This window comes from Vicia villosa, unplaced genomic scaffold (assembly GCF_029867415.1).
Source record: "Vicia villosa cultivar HV-30 ecotype Madison, WI unplaced genomic scaffold, Vvil1.0 ctg.000558F_1_1_3, whole genome shotgun sequence".
NCBI classification, from domain to species: domain Eukaryota; kingdom Viridiplantae; phylum Streptophyta; class Magnoliopsida; order Fabales; family Fabaceae; genus Vicia; species Vicia villosa.
The window spans coordinates 136,303-148,994 of record NW_026705254.1 but is presented as its reverse complement, the minus strand read 5'-3'; the positions used below and the strand labels follow the sequence as shown (position 1 = coordinate 148,994).

The 12,692-nt window shown below is 33.3% G+C and overlaps 1 pseudogene; it reads left to right on the top strand.

The window, feature by feature from the left end:
- The first annotated feature begins 1,458 nt into the window (after nucleotides 1-1,458).
- Nucleotides 1,459-3,566, top strand: LOC131629328 (uncharacterized; annotated as a pseudogene).
- Nucleotides 3,567-12,692: the final 9,126 nt, after the last annotated feature.

Sequence of the window (12,692 nt, the reverse complement as noted above, 5' to 3'; positions counted from 1 at the left end):
TAAATATAAATATTTGTAAAATGTTAAAAATATAATATTTATAAAATGTTTAAAATGTTAAAAAATTTATAAACCATTTTTATTATCATTTTTATTAACTTTTTTTATTTTATTAACGTTTTTATAATTATTAATGTTTTTATAATTATTAACATTTTTATTTTATTAATGTTTTTATTTTATTATATTATAAATGTTTTTATTAACTAGATAAATGTTATATATATATATATATATATATATATATATATATATATATATATATATATATATATATTTTAAAATATTAGTTTATAAAAAACATTAAAATGTTAATAAACGTTGATGTAAGTTTATAAAAAATAGTTAGTTTAAAATGTTAGTTTATAAAAAAGTTAAAATTTTAATATAGTTAAAAAAATTTAACGTTAAGAAATTATAGGTTCTGAGTATCATTTTTAATAGTTCAGCTATTATTTTTTATATTAGTTAAGTTTAAAGTAATTATAATCAAAGCAAATATGTAGTTCGGTTGGTAGCATATTCGCCTCACAATCACTTGAAACCAGGTTTGAATCCTGAACATTACAAAAACTTTAATTGGCCTCACAATCACTTGAAACCAGGTTTAAATCCTGAACATTACAAAAACTTTAATTGGTGTTTTAATTGGTGGTAGTATATTCTTTGTTGTTGGTGATATTACTCTTATTCAGGGTGAGAATAAGCTAGGTTAGATTAAGTTTTATAAAGTCTGAGTTTCGCCGATAATAAATTTATAAGGTCTGAGCCTGACTTATAACCTACTATAAATTCTTTTTTATAAGCGACTTATAAAAATAATAATTAAAGATAATAATTAGAATAATTGTATTGATGCTACAATTTTTTTTTTATAAGCGACAAATTGGTTTTTTTTTTGTTGATATTATTCCCAATTTCATAAAATACTAGTATTAAAATAAAATTAAATTATTTGTAATCTGGTTTTAGTTAAACCGGTTTGAACCGGTTTAAAACCGGATTAGAACCATCTAAGAGCCCTAGCCGCGGTCACCACCACCACCATCGCGACCAACACCACCACGGCACCACCATAAGTACTATCACCGGTCACCATTACTCACTAATCAGAAAAACAAAGCATTCATATTTTTGAGAATCTATCATTCACTTTAAGGTTCTTATTTTTATTTTAGTTTTATAGTTATGCAATTTTAGGTTTTCCTAACTAGGGTTTCAAACACAGTTATTGTATGAGTTGGGTACTTTTCTACTTTTAATTTAACTGATTTGATATTGTTGAGTATTCAAACTTTCTAGTTCCTAAACTATAATGCTTTGTGTTCTTTTAAATCTCTGCTCCAAGTTGCTTCGTGCAGGGTGCTTCAAAGTTTAAACTGTATTAATGGATTTCTGTTTTTTTGTTGTTTCTATGTTACAGGAAATCTCAGTTGATATCACATTGTTTTCAACAAGATGCTGTCTAGGGCATTATTGGCCAAGCTCGTCCTGAAGCCCTCCGCTTTTTCTTGTCTCCAATTCACTCAACAGGCATGTTATTATGCTTTTACAGTTAAACACCATATTGTGTTTCAACATATTTGCTTATCAAAAGTGGAAATTATATGCAGAGAGGATTGCATAGCAGGAACAAGAAAGCCATGGAGTTCATTGGCAAAGGCTGGAATGCTTTGAAGGAGGTTGATAGAGTCATTGATTATTGTGAGCTCAACGATAGGCGTCTCATCCCTCTTCTTAATGTAATCACTGCTTTCTTAACCTATTGCCACCATTTGCTTCTTTATTTTAAGATTTTATATGAGAGAACAATAAATAGACCCTTGCTTATTTGGGATTCGTAAATAGACAGCAAAGGAGAATTTCGAGCTTGCTTTGGAGGCGGATAACACCAACACTCATGCTAGGTATTGGCTGTCCAGATTGCATATGAAATACCATGTTCCTGGAGCAAATAAGGCCGTGTGAGTCAGCTGTCAGCCTTTATCCTCCATTATGTATTGTTTTTTCATGCTCTACCTATTTTGGGATATTATGTATTCTTAACGGTGAATTAGCAGTGTTTCTTTGTTTTTTTCTTGCTTGATTATATTTGCGCAAATATACATTTGACTTCTAAGATGAACTTTATTGGTGTGTGTTATGTTTTAGTTGCATCCAGATGCTCTTTACCTTTTGGGTGTTGTATATTTGACTCGCGAATGTGTTAAGAAAGATATTGCTTCGGCATTGTGGTGTTTCCATAGGCATCCGAGAAGGTAATATATCAATTAATCAAAGTTAAACAAATCATTTTCTATATAGTGTTAGATTTTCAACATTTTTTCAAAGTTCATTCTTTTTTCATGTGTGGTGAGTTAGACTGAGTTTCACCTACATTGTATGTCATTTGGTTATGCTGTTATGAAGTCTAGTTTGCACTTGCTCTTTAAGTGCATATGTTAAATCACCTGACACTTTTGGCATGGGCTGGAGTATTTTTACCTTCATGAAAAGATATGAATAAGTGTTTCATGATTTATGAACTACAATAGGGTTTCATTGATTACTCATGTGCTGATTCCTAGAAGTTAAATTATTGTCAAAGTTGCATGTCTAGTCCAACTTTTCTTTCAAGACTTGTACTGGTTTACTGAAAGTTAATGTGACTTGAATTAAGTGCTTTTTTTTTGTTTTGTTTGAGGTTCACATTTGATGTTTGGTGTGACTCTCAACAAAGTATTTTAACTGAGATAACTTTGGTTGGGGTCCAGAAGAGTCACACCCGACCTAAAGATGCCATGAGAGGGTGCGGGGGAAGTGAGAGCGGCTCCACATGGTGACACAGCCTGTCCCAACGCCTCAAACTCAATAATAAGTATTTCTGTTGCACATTCTTCAGCATTTATGTGGGCATATTTCCACAGAAACTATAAAAGCTTAGCTCTCTATTTGTAATGCCTACCAGTACCATGTAAAATTGGTTGAAATTGAGCATTTCTACACAAGATTTCTTTTCTGGATATGAGGTAGTCAGAATCGAGATCTACCCATACCATGGGATTTTCTTCTAGCACGAACTCGCTTAGAGGTGGCAACATAAATCGAGGTTAATATTATTTTAACAATAATATTCAAGCTCTTATTATTCCTCTCATCATTTGATATAAAAACTCAAACTACGGTTTGAGAATTATAATCGGGAAACAAGATTACTAGACACATCAATACAAATAGGCCTTAAAACAAACTATCTCTGTTGTTTTTAGATAGCTTTCTTCACTGTATTTTTATGTTTTCTGACTGGATAAGGTTGATGGATGTTCTGTTTTGAGTGTATGATAGTAATAAAAGGAAGATATTATGGGTCAGGTGTGAAAATTCCAAAATCAATAATAAAATTCAGTTTGAAGAGAGGTCCGGTTGGTCAAAAACGAGGAAAGAGCAAAGAAAATATTGGTATTGATCCAGTAGAGATGGCAAAAGAAAAATTTCAGATAGCTGCAAAAGCAGGATGTGATCTTGGAATCAAATGGCTTGCAAGGTTAGAGGAGGAAGAGAACCGGTTACTCACCCAACAATTTTAAATTGTGAAAAATTAGATGAATAATACCAGTAGGAACACACATTTTTCAACATATTTTTTTATAGATTAAAATTCATGTTTAGTGGAACCCATGTTTATTTTAACTAATAAATATAAGTGTTTTTGAAATGTGAGTGTGTTCAAATTAGGTACATGAGATATGAGATGTTAGCTGTACTTAAATAATATCAATTTTTGAGTGTACCAAAAGATAAATTTAATTATTGAAAATTTTTCAGTAAGTTTTTCAAAATTATCCCCCTACCCTATGTAGCAACCGGCTTAAAATTTTTCGAGTCGCCACCATTATTTTTATCCTAAGGGATGAGAATTAAATGGATAACCCTATACTTTTAGAGATTCTAAGTTCGCGAGTTAATTAAATAAAGGGAAGGTGTTAGGCACCCTTTATCTCCCTTGTACTCAAGGGGACCCCCTCTAGATCTAGGTTTTTTTCTAAGGTTTCGAAAGCATTATTTTCATATTTATAAAAGAAACGGGATTTATTTATTTATTAGGGGACTCGCTTCAATTTTCGATTGAATGCCTACGTATCTCCTTATGGAGAATCAGAGTCCCAATTCGTAGTTCGGGTTTGGTTTGTGTTTTTTATAGGATTGTATAATTACTTTCAGATTCTCCTTTGAATTTCGTCCGGTTTAGAAAATAAGGTAATTGTGGGCGTAGTTCGAAGTTTAGTGAAAAAAAAAACAATTGTACAATCCTTTTTTATGAAATTAATATTGATTTGGTATTAGTAAAAAGTTTTAGATGTTTTGGGATTTTTAATTGAATGTATCTATAATAATTGAATTAAAATTTTGTAAAATATTTATTAAGAATGTATTCCAATAGAAAATTTAAGTTACAAAATAGATATATTTTAAATATTATCTCCTATGAATTATAGTAAATAAATTAGATATTAGTAATTTGTAAAAATTAAATAAAAATAAAAATTATATGTTAATGAAATAGTATATTAATTAAATAGAGGAGATAATAATATTGAAATAAATATTTGGTTAATAAAATAATTAGGTCCAAATGTCAATTTAAACCTAATAAGTTATAAGGTGTATTTTATCTTATGATAGTAAAAAGTTAACATGCAGTTTGTATAAGGAGTCGGGCCCAGATGTAAATCAGGACCCAATAAGTAAGGGGGGGGGGGGGGTGTGAATTACGTAATTTTTGTAAAAAAAAGAGTAAATTTGGGGTGTAAAAACATTGGGCCAGGCCCACACAGCTAACACCTTGATCCGTTCGAATCAGGTGTGGGGAGGAACACGCGTTATGGTGCGCTTGCGTAATTTGGTATGTTTGATCTAATCAAACGGCTCCCAAGGTCTAGCCTCGGGGCCATTGATCTAAAGTAATTTAAATGGATGGCTGTGATATAGTGTGGGCCGAGGGTACATGATAAGGATATGCGCAGGATTGTCATTTTTAAATAATTTATGATTTAATGAAAAGAAACATGGAAAGATGCTTTTCACGATTCATTTCTCATTTCCTCTTCAATTCTCTCTTTCTCTCTCTAATCAACAACAACCTATCAACAAGCTTTCGTAAAATCCCAGAACCCCAACCCCCAAATATGCATCTAAACAACAATAATCTCAAATATTCAAGCTAAGTTTTAATCGTGGTTACCTCAATCCAGAAATCCTTTTCGTATAGCTTTCCACCCCGTCTCTGATTTTCCTTCTTTGCTCTGAATCGCAGGTACGGCGGAGGATGAAGAGGTGCGGCGGATCGGCGGCGATTTGGGGTTTCAGACGTGACAACCAAATCGAGCACGGCGGCAGACTTCTTTGTGACTTTCGGTTTCGTGTTCCTCCGATTCTTCTTCTATTTCTCCTTCTCAATTTTTTCGGTGATTTTCGTCGGTTAATTTTTTGGTCCCCTGTTAGTTTTAGAATTAGGTTTATATAGTATTTAGGAGATGAATCAATTAGGAAATAGATTTGATTGTTGTTTATGAATAAATTAATTTCAGATTTGATTTGATATTTGGAGCTTTCTGATTTAGGAAATTAATTTTAAAAATTGATTATGTGTTGAAATCGTATGGATTTTTTGATAAAATCTTTTCCTTTTCTGTCTTGATTTGTTTGGATTTACTGTTTATTAGTCTTAATTCATATTTTAAAGTTTGTAATTAGGGTTGAAGGTTTGAAGGTGGAATTTGGTGGAGCGGCCGCCGCTGTTAGCGAATTAGGGTTTCTACACCTTTGGTGACTTAGTCAACAACTTTCACATAATTAAAAAAATAAAAATAACGATAACAATGTTTATAAAAATAATAGTGATGATTTTATAATACTATTTTAATATTGATAAAACAATTAACTCACTCTTAGACTATTTACAATGGTTTCCAAGTTCAACACCCTACTTTTTCACTTTTTATACTCCACATCATCTTCTCTCTCTTCCACCTAATAATTCAACACACATTCAACTTTTACTCACTACAATAGTTTTGTTTAATAAAATTCAACACCCTACTTTACCACCATTCACAACACACTAAAAATTCAAATAGTCACAACAACCAATAGGATTTTGCAAAATATTGTATGTGGCCCCCACTCTCATTCATTCAACATGTTGAATTCTTTCAACACAAAGTAATCCACATCATATTAAACAAGCTATTAAACATACCATTGCATGAATTCAACAGTTGAAAAAAAATTTCAACACCCCCATTGTACATAGTCTTATATGTATAAACATATTTGTAATTGTAATGACTAATAGTTGCAAAAGGGTGATGATAGTAAGTGATATTCGGTAACGGTACCTCGATCATAACAAAATAATAAAAATAATAATAATGATAAAATATAGAATTAAGCAAAGCGAAATTTTTAACTCTTAATAAAATTTTTATATCAATACATGAATGTTTATTATAAATAAAAGATAATGAACTAATAATATTAATGATAAGTTTGAATATTAATAGCCAAAGCTATTACCCATACTTTTTCGCAAAATATATATGTAGCCGTTTTTCATAATGTTATAACATAATAATTAAATTTAATCTAAACAATGGTTAATGGTAATAATAGTCATATTAATCAGTAGAAAATAAATGATAATAATATTAACTTAACTAGTTTACTAATATTTGCAATTATTATTAATAATATTGTAAGAATTATCACTGAGTTATAAAGAATAATTTAATTATTTTGGTAGCTATAGAACTTTCATATCATTCATAACAATCTATATATATATATAAATTAATTAAATATAACCTGAATATATATTACACATAAATATACTAAACAAGTAAATATTTAGTCAAAATAAGTTTTATTGTACTATAAAAGTTTCCAACTATTTCTAATAGGCCAAGCTTAAGACTTTTAATGGGGCATAGTTAAATCTGTTTGGAAAAAGCCCTATTTGATAAATATACAAATAAACTCCCTATCTAAAATGTTTTGTTTTTTTTTTTCAAAAATAAATGTGATTGTAATTAAATATCAGAAAAGAGAATTTAGTAGAAGAAATAGTTTTTTTTAAAATAAATTGAATTGTCTATTAACACCAATGCGGGCAAATTTGGGGTATGACAGCTGCCCCTATTTAATTATTATTCGATCGAAGGGCGCGAGAATATAGAGTTCTCGCGCGTTCAGATCGAAGATTTATTAAATACCGGAAGACCCCAAAATTTGACCAGAAGTTAGAAAGTAATAAGCAAGGATGACTTGGAAAAGTCACCAATGCCTGAGTACCATAATTGTAAATTTCGCGTTCTTATCGCAACCTAGAGGATAGGTTACGCTAGTTCGGAAAAAGATAATCTGAAAAAAGCCTTTGGGGCTAAAGTAGAAAATTGTATTGTATTTTGCGTATTCGTCACAATTTAGAGAACGAATAAGACAAGTTTGGATAGTTCGTCGTCGTTTATGGACTGACACAACGAACTATATTGTAGTCACTATGCACTTACCACAACCTAGAGGATAAGTAACATAGATCAGATAACTCATTGTTGCTCAGCGAATTATCATGGATTCCTTTATATCTTATCACAACCTAGAGAATAGGAAATAAAGGTTCCCAACTTTTTTTTTTAGATTTTGATCCAAGTAGAGCTTTGGAAAGATGGAGAACTGACTTGCCACAACCTAGGGAGCAAGTAGTCGTCAATCTATTGTTTATTTATCACGACCTAGAGGATAGATAAAGTTTGCGTTTAACCAAGATTAGATAGTATAATGACTGTAAATAATCATATCATATGCTAATTGGTAAACATTCTCACCAAATGTTTGCACCAATGTTTGCACCAAGCACCAAATGTTTGCACCAAGCACCAAATGTTCTCACCAAGTATTTGCACCAAATTGATCACTGCCAGGGGACTAACGTGATAAGAAGGAAAAACATAGATCTCGCACATTTATCACAACCTAGAGGATAAATAATGCCATTTTAAATAATTCATTGTTGCGCAATAAATCATATCGTAGATTTTTGTTTATCTGCCACGACCTAGAGGGTAGATAACAAAAGGGAATAACTTACTATTGCTTGGAGACTAACATAGCGAGTTGTCGTAGATTCTGGATTTACCACTACCTGTGGGGTAAACGTAGCTAATAGTTCATTACCGCTGTGAACTGTATCGCAGATTCATATACCTATCACATCCTAGGGGATAGATAAAACAGGTTTTTGAACTTACCAACGCCTGGAGTGGGACTAACTTATTAAGCTATCATGGATAATACCTATCACAACCTAGGGGATAGGATTTAGGAACTCTACTAACGCCTGGAGTGGGACTAATATAGTAAGTGCTCGTGGATCTATATACCTATCACAACCTAGGGGATAGGACTTTGAAACTTTCTAATGCCTAGTGTGGGACTAACATAGGAAGTTTATCGCAGATAAGACATTTCTACCACAACCTAGAGGGTAGATAATGTGGGTTTAAAATTTTAATTGATAGTTGAACAACTAAATTGGAGATATATTATCTAGTGTAACCGGTTTGTGGCGGTTGTGTCTGTTCTCAACCTAGTCTTGATATTTATAATAGTAGAACTGAATTTTGTTAAGCTTGGACATTTAAATTTGTAAGTGTTTTGGTTGAGGGATAGGCCTCGAGATTATTTGCAGTATGATGCTTATGATATGTCATGCAAATGCACCAAGTGTTTATAAATATTTTGCAGTTGTGTAAAATGTCCTCGTTGGATCATTGGATCTTTTGTTCAGAGGAAATGTGCATGTCTGATTTCGAACTTCGCTTGTGCTCTCCTGTTTGATTCGTAGTTGAACATTTGGAATTTGTTCCTTTTGAAGTTGATCTGAAAAAAGCATACCAGACGGGACTGGGTTTTGAAATAACATCGATAAGGCTACCGAGAATCATCAATTAGATGATTGGGTACTTGAATCTGTACTTAAGCTTGACTTGAAATTGGCTGTTTTGAAATTTCTCCTTGAAATTTACCTTTGAATGTTCCGTCTTGAAATTGTTCACTTTTTTGAGAAGCTGATATTGGAATCGAGAATTATGCTTTTGAATGCTGATCTTGAAATCTTGCCCCTCGTTGTCTTGAGATTGATTTTGAAAAAAAATTGCTCTTCGTACGTTGTCTCGTAGTGGTGCTTTTGAAATTTTATATGTTGACCATCCTTGTGAAACCTGAGTAAATTTTGAATACTCGGGTGCTCCAATGAAGTGTTAAGTGCGTATTGGGAACCATGGATTTCCCATTGATTTTATTTCGATTTAAAACACCTTTACCGTTTTCAACACTTTTGATTATTTATGTCCACGTAGTTTTAATGCATCATTTATAAAAATAATCGTTGTATTTACAAACAAGCAGTAGTGATAATAGATTAGAGAAACTAGAAATGCACCAAGTAAGAATTTATAGAAAATTGAATTTTGTTAAGAGTGGGGCCTGTAAATAGGCAATTGTTTTAAGATGCAATCCCTTGAAAGAGGTAATTACAAAAACGACAAAAATAAGGATGGCAACGCAATTGGGTTTCAACACTGCTATACTCCTTATGTCTATGATATCTCAGATACTTCGCTTTTGAAGGATAATGATTGGCTTGATTCCTCCCCTCATCAGTTGCTGTTGGGGAAAGAGTCCTCGGATCACAGTTCTTTTGCTTTGTTTGTTTTTGTCATTTTAAATAAAATCCCTTATTTTTTCCTGGATCGCCCTTTACGGGTTTTCAATCCACCGGGATAGTTGTGTATATATTTTTTTTGTGCCCCTAGTTTTTGCCTGAACCTCCCTATGTGGGTTTTCGATCAACCGGGACGCTCATTTTTGCCTAGGTTGCTCTTTCGAGTTTTCAACCTAGCGAGCTTGTATATTTTATGCATAATTTTTCTTTCGACCGCGTCCAATTTTAGTTGATATATCCAATCTCCACCGTTCGTTATTGTTAGTGTTGAAGCTCCCTAAAGGAAGGTCTTCTTGGTATGATAAGGCTTTCGTAGTTGAGCCTTCATTCTCCACGCGTATCGAGTCGAGGTAGTAAAGTCTTATCCAACATCAAGTTGTCTTTTGTATTCGAGGGTTCTTTTGTAAAAGGTTTTCTCCCATTGTTCTTGATATAATTGCCCCTGTCATAAAACAACTAAGTGTTTTCTTTTTATGAGTTTCGCTTTTGATCGGGTCGTGCCTGCGGCAATTTGGATTCTCCAAGCTTAGTTTTCATGAGTACTCGTGGTGATTGAATTTTCTCGAGTACTGTTTTATGTCAATATAGAGGACCATGGTTGCCCCCATTTTTTGAAGTGTATTATGTTATACCAAACGGTGCCCCAAGGATTTGTAGAAGAAGTCGTTTTCGTGTCTCCATAGTCGTTCTTGATTCGATTACATCCACGAGTGAGGATATCACGTACCGATATGTGCTATCTACCCGTACCTTGATGCGAGGCAATAGACAATCATCTTTGTTTTAAAGTTTCGATAATCCCCACGTATACAGACTTGGTCGTCTTCCTTTGATATTTGTAATTTGTTATGGATATTTTGTAACTACTAGAAGACTTGTGTTGAATTGTGAGACTTCTCCATGAACCTTGAGTGTAATGTTTGATTCTGGTAAGCTTGGTGTAATTAGTGGGCAATCTTCTTCGGGTGTCAGTTTTGTTTGCCTCAGTACTAGGGTCAGGGCATGGCATGTTTTGATATAACCAAGCGAAACATGTTTGTACATTTGCACAGACATTCATCCTTATTCAAAGCACCTCTGTTTTAACCTCCTTCTTGTTTTCCTTAGTGCTAAGGTTGACTACCTCGATCGCTTCTTGGTGTGGTTGTATTGTCTTTGACTCATGTGTTAGCTAACTCTTCAAGGAGTTCACAATCTTCCTCACCATCCCCTTCGGCTTGGTTAATCAGAGGATCACGGTCATGCAGGACGATAGCAGCATTGTTACCAATTGATTTAGGAGAAGATATAACATTTGTTTATTTTACTAAATGAGAAATGTATATGAAAATATTGCCATTTTGAAAAGAAAGGGACTGAAAGAAAAATGATCTTAAATAGAATGCAAACACGTCTTTTATAAAGAATAAACAAAGTTTTAAAACAACGTGGGTGCCCTTATGAGTTACCATTAAGCTTTGGGCAAAGCATAGGGATTTGAAATCAACAAAAATGCTTTGAAAAGAAATAGATCTTTGGGATCTCCATGGTAATCCAACTTGTTGAGTTTCTTCATTTGGAGCACTTTTGATGACGAGACTGTATACCCATTTATTATGAAGTAACGCTGGATAGCTGCGCTTGAACTGGGTAGTAATGAGAACCTTCTGAATAATTGGAAACTGCCTTATTCAATCTTCATGGTTGTACTACCTTTATGGATGCAGTAGTCTATACCATGATTGTTTTTATCATATGGGATGTTTAAAAACTTGCCCCATTATCTTCTTTTTTTTGTGTGACAGTTTATGGTTTATCCTTCCCTGCCGGATTTTCTCTAGATCGTCGAGACTGCCTTTGGTATGTTGCTAGGTTTCACAAAGATATTATCCACTATTATCAATGGTCATTGTTCTCTTCTATGAACTGCGCTTCTTGACTTGGGGTTGATAGTGATTGCCCTTGTGTATCCTTGGTATGCCAACGTAATAACCTGTCTCAACAGGAACGTAGGATATAAATGACCATGTCTTTATTATAAGGTCCAGTTCTTGAGATGGGGAACCTTTAATTCTATCCAAGTTTGTGGTGCTTAGCCTCCATGTTATGCCTCATTAAGGTGATCTTAGACATCGTATTTAGAGATGCCCCCATTGTCAATCAACGCCTTTAGTATGTGGACGCTCCCACCTTTGTTCAAAAGTGTGGAGCCTTGATTATGAATCTCCTTCGTGGAATCAATTGTATCAGCCTAGAGATGCCCTTGAGATTGTACTTGTGATTACTCCAGAAAACAATGATATTTTTGATTGCGTGGATGGAACTTGAGGATTTCCACCAATGTATGTTGAGACACAAGGCTTCGGGAGCGACGATATGCTTGAGATCTTTGAAAGTGCTTTGGTCAAATCTTTCGTATTATCTTTTGAAACTTGGCATATTTTGAATGATTAATTTCCTCGTGCGTCTTGTTTGGGTTCCGTCATCATTTTGCCTTTGGCTAAGGCCTCCAAGTGATTGCATTTTATAGGAGCAAGAATCGTATACACAACGGCGACGCGTTGTGCCCCTTGTTGTTGATGATGACAGGCTCTTTGATTTTTTAGAGGTGATCTTTGTAGTCTTGACCCCCTTGACGTAGGTAGTGGGGATATCCCCTTACAATATACATTTTCTAACTTCTTTGAGGGGACGGAGTTGACGTGGCGATTTCCTCTTTATTAGTGCAATGATCCAATCGAGGAAATATACCCTTTTTTTTTTTTAAAGATTTTTGAAATGCATATGCATGCTAAAAAGAAATTTTTATTCATTTTCTTATCCACAGGAAATTTCTTTCATCATTCTTTACATTTATATTTTTTTTAGGTCTTTATTTTTTTAATGGTGAGCATCTCAAGAACATAATATATTGAAACAAAAGTACTTTTTATTGAATGAATAAGAACATAAT